We start from the raw sequence: 15,201 nt of genomic DNA on the forward strand, positions 1-15,201 counted from the left end.
TGTGATTCTTTTCTTTCTTTTTAATAGCCTTTTATTTACAAGTTATATATATGGGTAATTTTACAGCATTGACAATTGCCAAGCCTTTTGTTCCAATTTTTCCCCTCATTCCCCCCGCCCCCTCCCCTAGATGGCAGGATGACCAGTAGATGTTAAATATATTAAAGCATAAATTAGATACACAATAAATCTACATGATCAAACCATTATTTTACTGTACAAAAAGAATCGGACAGTAAAATATTATACAATTAGCCTGTGAAGGAAATCCAAAATGCTGGCAGGCAAAAATATAGGGATTTGGAATTCAACGTAATGGTTTTTAGTTATCTCCCAGAGTTCTTTCGCTGGGTATAGCTGGTTCAGTTCATTATTGCTCCATTGGAACTGGTTTGGTTCATCTCATTGCTGAGGATGGACAGGTCCATCAGAATTGGTCATCATATAGTATTGTTGTTGAAGTATATAATGATCTCCTAGCCCTGCTTGTTTCACTCAGCATCAGTTCATGTAAGTCTCTCCAGGCCTTTCTGAAATCATCCTGTTGGTCACTTCTTATTGAACAATAATATTCCATAATATTCATATACCACAATTTATTCAGCCATTCTCCAATTGATGGGCATCTACTCAGTTTCCAGTTTCTGGCCACTACAAAGAGGACTGACACAAACATTCGTGCACATACAGATCCCTTTCCCTTCTTTATGATCTCTTTGGGATATAAGCCCAGTAGTAACACTGCACAGTTTGATAACTTTTTGAGCTTAGTTCCAAATTGCTCTCCAGAATGGTTGTATGTATTCATGATTCCACCAACAATGTATTAGTGTCCCTGTTTTCCCACATCCCCTCCAACATTCCACATTATCTTTCCCTGTCATTCTAGCCAGTCTGACACGTGTGTAGTGGTATCTCAGAGTTGTCTTAATTTGCATTTCTCTGATTGATAATGACTTGGAGCATCTTTTCATATGGTTAGAAATAGTTTCAATTTCTTGGACATGATTCTTTTCAACAGAGAGATCATTCAGGCCAATTCTGCTGGTCTTATAATATAAACAGCCATTTGCAAACCAGAGAGAGGACTGAGGGGACTGAGTGTAAATCAATCAAAGATATTTTCTTTTTTTTTCCTTTTTGCTTGCCTTTTATTTTCTTTCTCATTTTCTCCCTTTTTTTTTAATCTAACTTTTCTTGTGTAGAATGATAATTGTGGTAATATGTATAGAAGAATTGCACATGTTTAACATATAGTAGATCACTTGCCCTCTGGAGGGGAAAGGGAGGGAGAGAAAAAAATTGGAACACAAAATTTTGCAAAGATGAATGCTGAAAACTATCTATCCACATATTTGAAAATAATAAGCTTAAAAAAAAAGAATTTAAAAGCCAAAAAAGTAAATAGTAGAATGCATTCTAAGCATAAAGAACATGAAGATATGAAAAGAAGTAGTGAGGTTAGGATAATAAAAGATGTACTTATAGGACAGAAAGTAATCTTGGCTGGAGCACAAAGTATGTAACAGAAAAATATGAGGCTAGGAATTTAAGGTAGCACCAGATTGAAAGACCTTGAAAGCCAGACAAAGAAAGTAGGACACTCAATTAGGAAGCTATTGAAAAAGTCTTTGTGGGTTGTAATAAACTATGCCCAAAAAGAGAGAGAAGATGGACAGATATATTTATAGAGCTAGAATCTGCAGTGGTCAGTAGCTAACGGGTAAAAAGTTAAGCTAGAAGAAAGATTCAAAGACATAAAGGTAGAAATGGTTAAGTCAGAAGGACATTCAAGTTTGGGAAAAACTTAAGCTTGGTATTAGGCTATTTGAAATGCAGATGACAAATTAATTTGATTATAAAAAAGGAATTAAAAATAAAACAAATATATGATTTTTTTAAATGCAAAAGTATGTATTAAAATAGGCACATATATAAATGTGAGAGAGACAGACAGGATAGGCTTAAATAGAAGGAGAAATCCAATCCTTTAATTTTACACTGAGGCCCAGAAAGATTAAATGATTTGCCCAAGAAAACTTATGAACAAAGTTTTTATGAAAATTCTGAAAGGAGAGGGAATGTTGTATACACAACTCAAAAAACAAGAGATAAAAAGCAGTGTACAGTGTAAATTGAATAATACTGATAATGCAAATTATATTAAATTAAAAAGATCTTATACAATGTAGCCAAGATTAAAAGGAAAAAAAAAATTGGGGAGGAAGATTTTTAATAGAGTTTCTCCAGTAAAGATCAAATATCTGAAATATGTAAAGGAATTTTGTCAAACTTATAAGAATATAAATCATTTCCCACCTGACAAATGGTCAAAAGATATGAACAGGAAACTTTTTGAAGAAATCAGAAGTACATATAGTCAAAGGAAAAAATATCTTCAATCACCAGTGATTAAAGAAATGCAAATCAACACAACTTAGAGCTGCCATTTCATACCTATCAGAGTGGCTAAAATGATAGAAGTGGAAAAAGACCAGTGCTAGAGGAGATGGATGAGAATAATTTGGGACACTGATTCACTGTTAGTAGAACTGTGAACTGATCCAATCATTCTGGAGACAAATCTAGAATTATGTCCAAATTATAAAGCTGTATGTACCCTTTACTCAGGGATATCACCATTAGATCTGTTTTCCAAGGTGATTAGGGTAAAAGGAAAAAGAGTTTTTATGTCCTAAAATTTTTATAGCAGTTCTCTTTGTGGTGGCAAAGAACAGGAAATTGAGGAGATGCCTCTCAATTAGGGAATGGCTAAACAAGTTTTCGTTTGTGATGATGATGGAATATTACTGTGCTATAAGGAACAATGAGGGGATGGAGCTAAGATGGTAGAAAACAGACACATATTAATCTGAGCTCTTTCAGGTATCCCTCAAATCACCATCAGATCAAGCTTCTGAATTGGTTTTGGAGTGACAGAACCTACAAATATTTTAAGTGTATTAAATTTCCTGTAGTAGTTATTTTGGAAGAACTTCAGAAAAAGTCTGTTTCAATGGGAGTAGGCCAAGTGATGGCAGAGTACAGGGAACCAGGGCAGTGTGGCTTGTGTGCTCTGGGGGGAACTAGGAAGCTCTTAGTCAAAAAAAGCAGCATTGTCTACTCTGTCCTAGCTCAGAAGCCAGTGAATCAGCAGATTAGTAAGTGAGACATTCAATGCAAATACAAAAGAGAAACAAATGGTGAGCCTCTGAACCCGAGAATCACATGGAACTTGGCCAGGCCCATACAGCAGCAGAAGGAAATCAGCAGTACCAGCCCAGGGCTGCAGAAAGCTCCTCTTACCTATAGAGGGAGCTTGGGAAAAATCTCCACTTTGCCCTAAGAGAAAACCTCAATTTTTAAAAAAATAAGCAAAAAAGCAAAAAATCTGATCATAGATAGCTCTTATGGAGACAGAGAACAGACCTCAAACCTTGAGGATACTAAAGGCAAATTATCTCCAGATGAGGTTCCAAAGAATGATATGACTTGGTCTCCATCTCACAATTCTTTCTTGTAAGAATTCAAAAAAAGATCTTAAAAGACAGTTAGGAGAAAAATGTAGAAAGGAAATGAGAATTTTTCAAGAGAGCATGGAAAAGGAAACACAGAAATTATCTGAAGAAAACTCCTTAAAAACAGATTTAGTGAAATGGAAAAAGCATAATAACTCCTTACAATTAGATTTAACAAAATGGAAAAAGCATGTAACTCCTTGGAAAATAGATTTGAAAAACAAAACAACTCGTTGAAACCAATTTGTGAAATGGAAAAAAAAAATCCAAAGAACAAAACATCTCATTTAAAAGTTCAATTTACCAAATGCAAAAGGAGATAAAAAAGCTAACTGAAGAAAATAACACATTAAAAATTAGAATTGAATAAATGGAAATGAATGACTCTGAGACTCTAAAAATTAAATAATACCAAAAAAGGAAAAAAGAAAAAAAAAAAAAAAGAAAGAAAGAAAAAGAAAAAAATAGAAGAAACTATAAAATACTTCATTGGGAAAACAACCAATCTGGAAGAGAGATCCAGGAGAGACAATCTAAGAAGAATTATTGGACTACCTTAAAACCATGATTTAAAAAAAAAAAAAAAAAAAAAAAAAAAAAAAAAAAAAAAAGCCTAGTCATCATCTTTCAGGAAATCATCAAAGAAAATTGTCCTGATGTCCAAGAACCAGAGGGTAAAAACACATTGAAAGAATTCACCCATCACCTTCTTGGAAAAATACCCAAAATGAAAACTCTAAGGAATATTGTAGCTAAATTTCAGAATTATCAGATTAAGGAGAAAATATTGTAAGCAGCCAGAAATAATTAATTCAGATATCGAGGAGCAACAATCAGAATTACCCAGAACCTAGCAGTTTCCACTTTAAAGGATCCAAAGATCTGAAATCTGATATTCTAAAAGGGAAAGGAAATTGGATTATGGGCCAAGAATTAAATATTCAGAAAAATTAAATATTATCTTTTAGGAGAAAAGATGAACATTCAATGAAACAGGTGAATTTCATTTTTATTTGTGATGAAAAGAGCTGAACAGAAAATTTGACCTTCAAAAACATAACTAAAGAGAAGCAGCATAAAAAGACAAAACTTTCTTTTAAAAAAGTTAGTCCATAAATGGGAAGATGATATATTTAAATATTGAAAACTATTTCTGCTATGGGTATACTTGGAGTGTAGAGGTATAATTTCATTTTATTGTGATGAAATTAAAAAGAAATTAGAGGTGGAAAGGGGATTGTACTGGAAAAAGAGGAAAATGAGTTAAAATGGGGTAAATTACATCTTAGAAAGAAACAAAGAAGACCTATTATAATTGAGGGAAAGAAGGGAGGGAGATGAGCCTTGTGTGAATCTCATTCCCATCAGATTTGGCTCAAAGAGAGAATATCAAACATACTTAAGTTTCACAGAGAAACTTGTCTCATGCTATAGGGAAGTAAGCTGGGGAAAAGGAAAGGAAAGGGAGAAATTAATAGAAAGTAGAACAGAAGTAGACAGAGAAAGGTATAAGAAAGAGGGAGGGGCTGCAAAAGGGAAGGGCTGTTTGAGGGAAGATATAAAAGGAAAAGTATAACGGGGTAAACAAGATGACAAGAAATACAGAATTAGTCATTTTATCTGTGAATGTGAATGGGATGAACTCTCCCATAAAATGCAAACAGAGAGCAGACTGAATTAAAATCAAAATTCATTTGTTGTTTACAAGAAACTCATTTAAAGCAGAGTGATACATTCAGAGTAAAGGTAAAAAAGCTGAGTAGAATCTATTGTGCTTCAGCTGAGGTTAAAAAAAAAAGTGGGGTAAGCAATCTTGATATCTTATCAAGCAAAAGCAAAAATAGATCTAATTAAAAGAGATAAGGAAGGAAACTATATCTTGCTAACAGGTATCATAGATAATGAAGCAATATCAATACTAAACATATGTATACAAATAGTATAGCATCCAAATACTTAAGAGAAGTTGAGAGAGATGAAAGAAGAGGCTGTTAGATGATGCAGTAGATAAGAGCACCAGCCCTAAAGTCAGGAGGACCTGAGTTCAAATTTGGTTTCAGACACTTAAAACTTCCTAGCTATATGACCCTGGACAAGTCATTTAACCCCAATTGCTTTTGCAAAAGAGAGAAAGAGAGAGAGAGAGAAAGAGAGAGAGAGAGAGGAAATAGCAAAACTACACTAGTGGGAGGATCTCAACCTTGCTCTTTCACAACTAGTTAGATTGAACAATAAAATAAATAAGAAAGAAATTAAGAAGGCAAATAGATTTTTAGAAAAGTTAGGTATGATAGACTTTTGGAGAAAGTGAATGGAGGCAGAAAGGAATATACTTTTTTCTAAACAGCACATGGAACCTATTCAAAAATTGACCACGTATTAGGGAATAAAAACTTCAAAATTAAATGCAGAAATAGCAAATACATTTTTTTCAGTTCATGATGCAATAAAAAATTACATGCAATAAAAGGCCAGGGGAAAATAGAGCAAAAATTTATTACAAACTAGATAATCTAATCTTAAAGAATGAGTAGAGAAAACAACAAATCAGACACAATTGATAATTTCATCCAAGAGAATGACAATGATGAGACAACATACCAAAATTTATGGGATATACAATTAAAGCAGTTCTTAGGGGAAGTTTTATATCTTTAGATGCTTTGCATAAAATAGAGAAAGAGAAGATCAATGAATTGGGCATGCAACTAAAAAAAAGTACAAATAGAATAAAATTTTTAAAACTCCAATTAAACACCAAATTTGAAATTCTGAAAATAAAAGGAGAGATTAATAAAATGAAAGAAAATTATTATTTAGTTTACTTGGTAAACAAAACTAAGAGATGGTTTTATGAAAAAAGAAACAAAATAAACCTTTAATTAATTTGATTAGAAAAAGAAAAAAAGAAAATTAAATTGTTAGTGTCAAAAATGAAAAGCGAGAACTTTCCACCAAAGAGGAAGAAATGGGAGAAATAATTAGGAGCTATTTTGCCCAACTATATGTCTGATAATCTAAGAAAAATGGATGACTACTTAAAAATATATATTGCCCAGATTAACAGAGTGAGGAAGTAAGTTACTTAAATAGTCCCATTTTAGAAAAAGAAATTGAACAACTCCCTAAGAAAAAAATTTCTAGGACCAGATGGATTTACAAGTGAATTCTTACCAAAAAGTTAATTCCAATACTATGCAAACTATTTGGGAAAATAGGAAAAGAAGGAGTCCAAACAAATTCTTTTTATGGCACAGATATGGTATTGATACCTAAATTATAGACCAATTTCCCTAATGAATATTGATAAGAAAAAAAAAACTTAAACAAAATATGAGCAAAGAAATTAGAGCAAGTTATTCCCAGGATAATACACTATGACCAAGTAGGATTTATCCCCAGGAAAAAAGGGCTGGTTCAATATTAGGAAAATATTAGTATAATTGACTATATCAATAACCAAACTAACAAAAATTATATGATTATCTCAATAGATACAGAAAAAGCATTTGACAAAATCCAGCACTCATTCCTGTTAAAAAAAACTATAAAGAATATAGGAATAAATGGAGTTTTCCTTAAAATGATCAGTAGCATCTATTTAAAACCACCAGCAAGCATCATATGCAATGGGCACAAACTAGAACCATTCCCAGTAAGATCAGGGATGAAACAAGGTTGCCCACTATCACTATTAGTATTCAATATTGTATTAGAAATGCTTAGCTTTGGCAATAAGAGAAGAAAGAGATTAAAGAATTAAAGTAGGTAATGAGGAAACCAATTCTTTGCAGATGATATGATGGTATACTTATGAGAATCATAGAGAATGAACTAAAAAACTACTAGAAATAATTCATAACTTTAGTAGAGTTGCAGGATATAAAACAAATCCATATAAAATCAGCATTTTTATATATTACCAACAAAATCCAATAGCAAGAGATACAAAGAAAAATTCCATTTAAAATAACTGTAGATAATATAAAATATTCAGGAGTCTACCTGCCAAGGCAAAGTCAGGAAATATATGAATTCAATTATAAAACACTTTCCATACAAATAAAGTCTGACTAATCAAGTGGAATATCAAGTGCACATGGGTAAGGTGAGCTAACATAGTGAAAATGACAATATTACCTAAATTAATCTATTTACAGTGTCATACCAATCAAACTCCCAAGAAATTATTTTACATATCTAGAAAAAATAATAAAGTTCACGTGGAAGAACAAAAGGTCAAGAATTTCAAGGAAATTAATGAAAAAAAATACAAATAAAGGTAGCCCAGGTGTATCAGATCTAAAACTGTATTATAAAGCAACAGTCATCAAAACCATTTGGTACTGGTTAAGAAATAAGAGTTCTAGGTCAGTGGAACAGTTTAGGTTCACAAGACAAAGTATTCAATAATATAGCAATCTAGGGTCTGACAAACTCAAAGACCTCAGTTTTGGGGATAAGAACTCATTTGACAAAAATTGCTGGGAAAATTGAAAATCAGTATGGTAGAAACTAGGTATTGACCCATTTGGAACTATGTCGAAAGGGCTATCAAACTGCATCTCATTTTTTCCTTTTTGATCTAATTGTTCTTGTGCAGCATGATAATTATAGAAATACATATAGAAGAACTGCACATATTTAACATATAGTGAATTCCTTGCTGTCTAAGGGAGGGATGGGAGAAAGGAAGAGAAAAAATTTGGAACACAAAAGTTTGCAAGGTTAATGTTGGAAAGTACACACGTTTTGAAAATAACAAAACTTTAATTAAAAAAATAAAAGAAATGAAGAGCTGTTTTACTTTAGAAAAACAGGGAAAGACTGGTTTTCTGAATGACTTAAGTTATATTGAGTATTATATTCTAATGAACTCTAAAGAACCTATGATGGTGGATGTTATCCAGCGCTAACTAGCTTTCTAACTAGAAAGCACTGATAAAAGTATGCATCATATGATTTTGCACATATATAAATAATTGTGTGTATTGGCTGCCTTTTTTAGTGTGGGGTGGAAAAGGAAGAAAAAAAAATTAAAATGCACAACAGAGAACAATAGAAAATTTAGAAGCAAGCACAGAAAAGCAGGGTAACTTTGAAAATGATGCATAGCATTTATTATATAGTTTCCAAAAAAAATAAACAGTATGAAAGGTATTTTTATGGTTTTATGTGAATTTTTCTTTTTCTTGTGTTGTATACAGAGAAATGTTCTCTCTTTTAAAATTTTCTTTTAAGTTCAAAATGAACAATTTTTAAAAATATATATATTTGATTTTCTTTAAGGGGAATAAAGTATGACAACTGATTGGATCAAAGAGTTCTCCATGTCAGCAGTAAGTTTCTTCTACTTTTGCCTGAATTGTTAATATGTTAAATAATTCAGAATAATAAAGAAGTACTTTATCTTGGTTTATTAAATATGCTTTTAAGAGTCAACAGTTTCTTAGATTATACTTTTTAAGTTTTTCTGTCTACCTCTCACGTCAAGAACCTGCATTAATGGGGAAACATTATTTAAGAAAAGGCTCTGGTAAATCAGATATTCTTTTTAATATTTAAATCGTTATCCTGTACTAACAGCTTTTAAAGCCTGAGTTTTCCTAGCAAAACCCACACGTACATTACCACTCAAGTGGATGTAAACAACTCCAAAAAAAAAAAAAAATCATTTAAAGGTTTAAAACAGTAAACACAAGTATAATGTTCCATAACCTTAAAATTATCTAAAACACTGAACAGAACTGTAAACTTTCTAAATATCATAATAAAAAGCTGCCCTATAAAGAAGTCCTTTTTGGTTACAAAGTACTTTAAATTTTTTATTAGAAAGATAGTATATTATCCTTATATTTGTGTCATTCAGTTGTTAAAAGTAATGTCTGATTCTTCTTGATCCTGTCAGACTATTGATATTGGAGTGGTTTACCAAATCCTTCTTCAACTCATTTTACAGATGAAGAACTGAGGCAAAAAAGGCTAGTTGACTTTGTTAGAGTCACACAGCTAGTAAGCTGAGGCCAAATTTGAACTCACAAAGATGACTCTCCTTGACTCCAGGTCTGGCGCTCTCTTCATTAAATCATCTGGCTATCCTCATGCTACACATGAGAAATGTGGGGTGATAAATGTTATTACAAACAAGTTGTTTAAAGTCATAACAAGCTGACCAAAAATTGATCGCAAACAGTCTGATTCCCAGTACCATGTTCTTTCCAATAAACATTATGTTTTCTCTCATTATGTTTGTTCTCTCTCATTATGGTCAACTCAAATTATAGACTGATGATTTTTCTTTTTAAAATAAAAATATATTTACTATATAAAGATAATACAATTCAAGTTTTGAAGACGTGGTCAACTATACACTCAGTAGCAACAGATGATACAGCTAGCTTTAAGGAAACTATAAACTATAAAATTAGACAAGAAAAGTTAGAGATATCTCAGATTGGACAATGGCAAGCCAAAGTATGAATTTGGCTAGATAAGAGGAAAAAACTCAGGGTGATAGCAATAATAGCATACTGATATGTGCAAGTTGGGATGCTAAAGAAATTGTAAGACAGCATGTTCAAAACACATGTTTTGAGTAGTCAGTGACTAGGGAAGGAAGAGAAGGAGAAAAAACAAATTGCATGTCTAATCCATTAAAATGTTCTATAAGAGAAAATTACTTTTTATTTTATAGTCAATGAGAGGTGATTACTGCCAATCTTGTTAACAAATCAAAAGGTGCCTGATACATTGATGTTGTAATCTTATTATCTAAAAGAGGGCAAATTCTATACAAAGCACACTAATGAAAAAATGGGCACTTAGATAATGTTAGTTATATACTATACATCCCAGAGAAAACGTCTGTGATACTGTAGAGTGTAAATCTGGTAAAGTCTGAGACAGCCAAGGCTAACTGAGAGACACTCAAAAGCAATGTGACTGCAACTACCACATGATGAATAAGTCCTTCACCAGTAGGCAACTGTGTATTTCTGAGAAGGTAAATTATGTACTGTGATAGTCTTTTAAAGGAATACATCACAGGTAGGATGGATTTAGGGTACAATTTAGTAAGGTCCTGAAGACAAACATTGTGCTTTGAAACAGACTTCAAAGTCACCCATGTACCAAATTCTTAAAAGACAACATCTAACACTTCATCTTATTTGTAGAAACACTATGTCTATGAGTAGAGATGGGGTTTTTCTTAGAAAATATGATTCTAGGCATAAACTAGGCATTGACCCATACCAAACATATACTAAGATGAAGTTGAAATGGGTTCATGATCTAGACATAAAGAATGATATTATAAACAAATTAAAAGAACATAGGATAGTTTACCTCTCAGATCTGTGGAGGAGGAAGGAATTTGTGACCAAAGACCTAGAATAATTATTGATCACAAAATAGATCATTTTTATTATATTAAGTTAAAAAGTTTTTATTCAAACAAAACTAACGCAGACAAGATCAGAAGGGAAGCAATAAACTGGGAAAACATTTTTACATTCAAAGGTTCTGATAAAGACCTCATTTTTAAAACAAACAACTGACTCACATTTATAATAGTTCAAGCCATTTTCCAATTGATAAATGATCAAAGGATATGGACACTCAATTTTCAGATGAAGAAATTGAAATTATTTGTAGTTGTTAAGTCTAATCAAGCTCTCTAGAGGCCTCAGGATCAGCCAGAGTCAGGATAAGTAAAAGTCCTTGGTTTTTAGGGGGAGAAGAGAAAGAAGCAGGCAAATTGCCAGAAATTTTGACAGGATTCACCAAATAGAACATTAAGTATCCTAAGAACTTTTTAAAAAGTCAGAATTCAAACTTTTAACAGAAATATAATTATAAGATCACTTCCATGTAAAATGTCTTCTTACATTTATTCACAAATATCTATTTTTACCACTTTATAATCTTACCAAAAACAAAGTAAATTTATTTAGTTCTAAATATGACTTCTTACTCAAATACAAATATATTCCTTAAAAATATAACCTTGTACATGTCCTCATCTATGCCACTTACATAAGAAGTCTAATAAGTCCTGTTACTGGCTAATTCCAGTGAAAATGATCCTATTTTAAGTTAAAAGTAGGGTCTCCAACAGGCAGAACCAGATTTCCCAAGTGTGAGGTAAGCAATTTTCTTGCTTCATACCATGTCAACAATAACAAGTCAAACTATTTCCTTCTAACATCCAAGACAGGAACATGCCTGACTTTTGATTAAGTCCACAACTGAGAAAGGACAAAAAATCAGACTATATTTCTAGTAATAATTATAATGTTAATGTTGATTATAAAAAATAATTTTATTTATACTACTAGCATGATTTAATTTTTACAATGTCTAAAGCACATTCTAATATAGGATAAATTTATTCAATTACTCATTAATCCCTCCATCCTGTTTCAGAGGAGAGGGGCTCCTACTGCTACACCACCTTGTCACTTGAATCAAAGATTTACTTTTTTTTAAATATAAAACCTGATTCATATAGCAAATATGAATACTAATTTGTTCAAAGTGTAGAGTTTCAAATGATAGTCCTAAGATATGATGAGAAATCACAATTCAATTGTTGCTCTACAATTAAAAACCCTACACAAAGTCAGACTAAATAAATGAGTAATGTTTGCTTAGAAATATTTCACAACTGCAAAAGAAATTTTGAGCTATTTCATTAGGATCCAAAAAAAAAAAAACCTTATTATCATATGATAATTAATACTGAGGTTAATATTAAATAAAATGGTTATTACTCTAGTTTCTATAAATTTTATTTATATTAATCAGACCTTACAAAGTATCCTTCATACAGAAGAATTGTGCTACAAAGTATCCCTCTTATAGGACTGTACTAGATAAGATGAGTGAGCTATATTCTAAGATGTGTGAGCTATATTCTAGGCCAGTGGTATCAAATTCACAACCAAACCACTGAAACACATCCCTCTGGGCAGCATATTGACTTACAAAACCACACATGTTTATAAACATTTTGTTATTAAGACATTAATACATTAAAATCTGATAGAAACTACAATTTAATCAGGCTCAGATCACATCTGGGAAAGCTGTAGGTTTTATGTAATCTACAGGTTATTTGGCACCTCTGTTCTCAACTTTTTCACTAATTCATTTTGTATTTGGGGCTTAAGCTTGTCTCATTTTTCTCATTTACAATACAAAGGATTACATGATTCCTATGGTCCTTTTTAACTCTAATCCAACAAAATTTTAAGTAGAAATATTCTTTACTCTGTTTTTTTAAAAACCAGTGAAAGACAATATTAATAATTAAGGGATAATATAGTAAGTTATACAAACAGTTTTAAATCTAATTCCTGATGATCCATGATTCAACAAAAAGAAAAATAAGAAATTTATGCACAAACTATTAAGAAAGAAGAACCTTTGACTTTAAGCCCTGCTTCAAACATAGATGGAAAAGGATTTTAATTCAGCCTGAATTATGCAAACTTTGCTAGTAAATAAAATACCCAGCATCTCCATTGCAATCTTCATTGTAGTCAAAAAGAGTATGTAATAAAAATAAATAAATTAAGGGCATTTACAGTTACTAGTTTAATAGAAAGCAGGTTGAAGTTAAATGAATATTTTCTGCAGCACTATAGTATATACAGCACTAGATAGATAAGTGAATCTACTAATTCCACAATTTTTCTTTGTGGTCAGTTTCAGAAGAAAATTTCTGATATTTTGAACTGTTGAATATAATAAAGAGTTGTTAATTGTAAGATACATAATAAATGTAAAGCTTGTTCCCTTAAAGGCCCTTTCTTCTTTTTCAAAACTTGAAAAATAAAATAAAAGGAATCTTGTCAAGAATGAAATGCATGAGTTATCTTAACTGCAGATTCTAGAAGAGTTCAAAACAATGAAATATTTGAGATGCCTAATCTAATTTAATGATTGTTCAGATTACCTTTTGGAAGCAAAATAATGCACACTGCAATCATATGGGATCATGTCCTTTCACTTCAGGAAAAACAAAGTATAATATCTGCAGAAAGACATCGTTATTTGAATTAAATGGAATTTGACCTTTTTTAGTACAATGTATTTTCTGCATTCATTGTCACAATATAATCAAATCTAGATTTTCCAGTTTTTGAATTTTTCTTACATTAATTTTCTATGATAAAAGACAAACATTCAATGTTTATCTAAAATTTTTTTGAGGATTATTTACTATTCAGGAAAAAAGTATAAAATTCATGATCTCTAAAATTCATTAGCTCCTTTAATTTTAGTAATTTAGTTACATTACATTTGCATGCATTATTAAAGATAACTAAGAGACTTCATTAAAAGTGCTTTTAAACTAAATAAGCATAAAATGAATTTAATACTCATATTAACTGGCTTCTTTTTATTTCTTTCATATTTTATTCAACAGAAACATTGTAGTATAGTAGATAGAAAGCTACTCAAAGTAAAAAAGATGTGAGTTCTAGTCCTGCTTCTGATTCAGCCTAGATGTGTCACCTCTTGAATGTGCTAGGCAACACTTCAAGATTAAGTTGCTGAAAAGGAAGTGGTGTATATCAGTAGAGGAAATTTCTCCATTTGGAAGATTCCCTTACTCAAACTACTTTTCTGACTTAAAACTTTTTGTTGTTTGTTGTTTTTAGTCACTTCAGTTGTACACAACTCATCATGACCCTATTTGGGGTTTTCCTGGCAAAGATATTGGAATGGCTTGTCATTTTCTTCATCAGGAACTCCCCATATTGATGAAATCACAGGTCTGGTCTAAAAATAATTTAGTTAACTGATTTGGTGCATCATTCTAAGCTATCAAGCTATTTTTGGCTCTTAATTCTGCTATAAAATGTGCTATGTTAATTTTTCTTCCCAGGTTCAGGTGATATAAAGATTTGTTAAGTTTTTCATATATGTCTTCATCAAAATAAATAAAAAACGCAAAACAGACTGAAACTAACAACAAATCTTTGGGTAGAAATCATCCAACAGACGAAGTGTTTCATTATTGACAACTCTTAGAAATTTGTCATTCTTATTCAATCATTCTGAATTCACCTAATGAATGTAAATATATTCATTAGATTTGAGAAATGGAGGATCTAGATTAAAATACTCCTTATTATTTTTATTACTGCAATAGACTTCAATGTTTTCATCCCATAAAAAATGATGGGTTGGATTGGAAGAGCTCTAAAATCCATCCCAGTGTTAAATCCCCTATGTGACCATACTTTTATGTGACTTCCTTCCTTCCCACAAGGACAAAGATATCATGAGAAACTGTCATCTTTCTGTAATCCAGGTAAAGAATATCTAGTAACTTTGTCAAAAAGAAAATGAAGTTACTCTAATATGACCAACTGATTGTTGAATTCATGTTGATCCTAAATAATCAGAGCTTCTGTAAGTTTACACAAATCAAACTTTTAATAATAGGTTATAGAATTTTTCCAGCAATTGAAAGCAAGCTCATTGGCTTACAACTTGAAAACATTACTGAAAATAAGGCTATCTGTCGATTCCTAATTCAGCAGAAACTCTTTATTCCTCCTCATTTCTTAAAAATCATTGATCATAATCACATCTATAAACTTTTCAAATGATCTGAGGTATACTGAGGCCAACATGTTCTCTTACCTTCTCAGTTTGATCTCTTCTA

The 15,201-nt window shown here is 31.5% G+C and overlaps 1 protein-coding gene across 2 annotated transcripts in view; it reads right to left on the reverse strand.

Moving 5' to 3' along the window:
• Positions 1 to 15,201, reverse strand: part of ARL13B (ADP ribosylation factor like GTPase 13B) — a 92,656-nt gene that overhangs the window by 49,512 nt on the left and 27,943 nt on the right. The gene's annotated exons all lie outside the window — the stretch shown is intronic.

The sequence above is a fragment of the Antechinus flavipes genome, chromosome 6, assembly GCF_016432865.1.
Source record: "Antechinus flavipes isolate AdamAnt ecotype Samford, QLD, Australia chromosome 6, AdamAnt_v2, whole genome shotgun sequence".
NCBI classification, from domain to species: domain Eukaryota; kingdom Metazoa; phylum Chordata; class Mammalia; order Dasyuromorphia; family Dasyuridae; genus Antechinus; species Antechinus flavipes.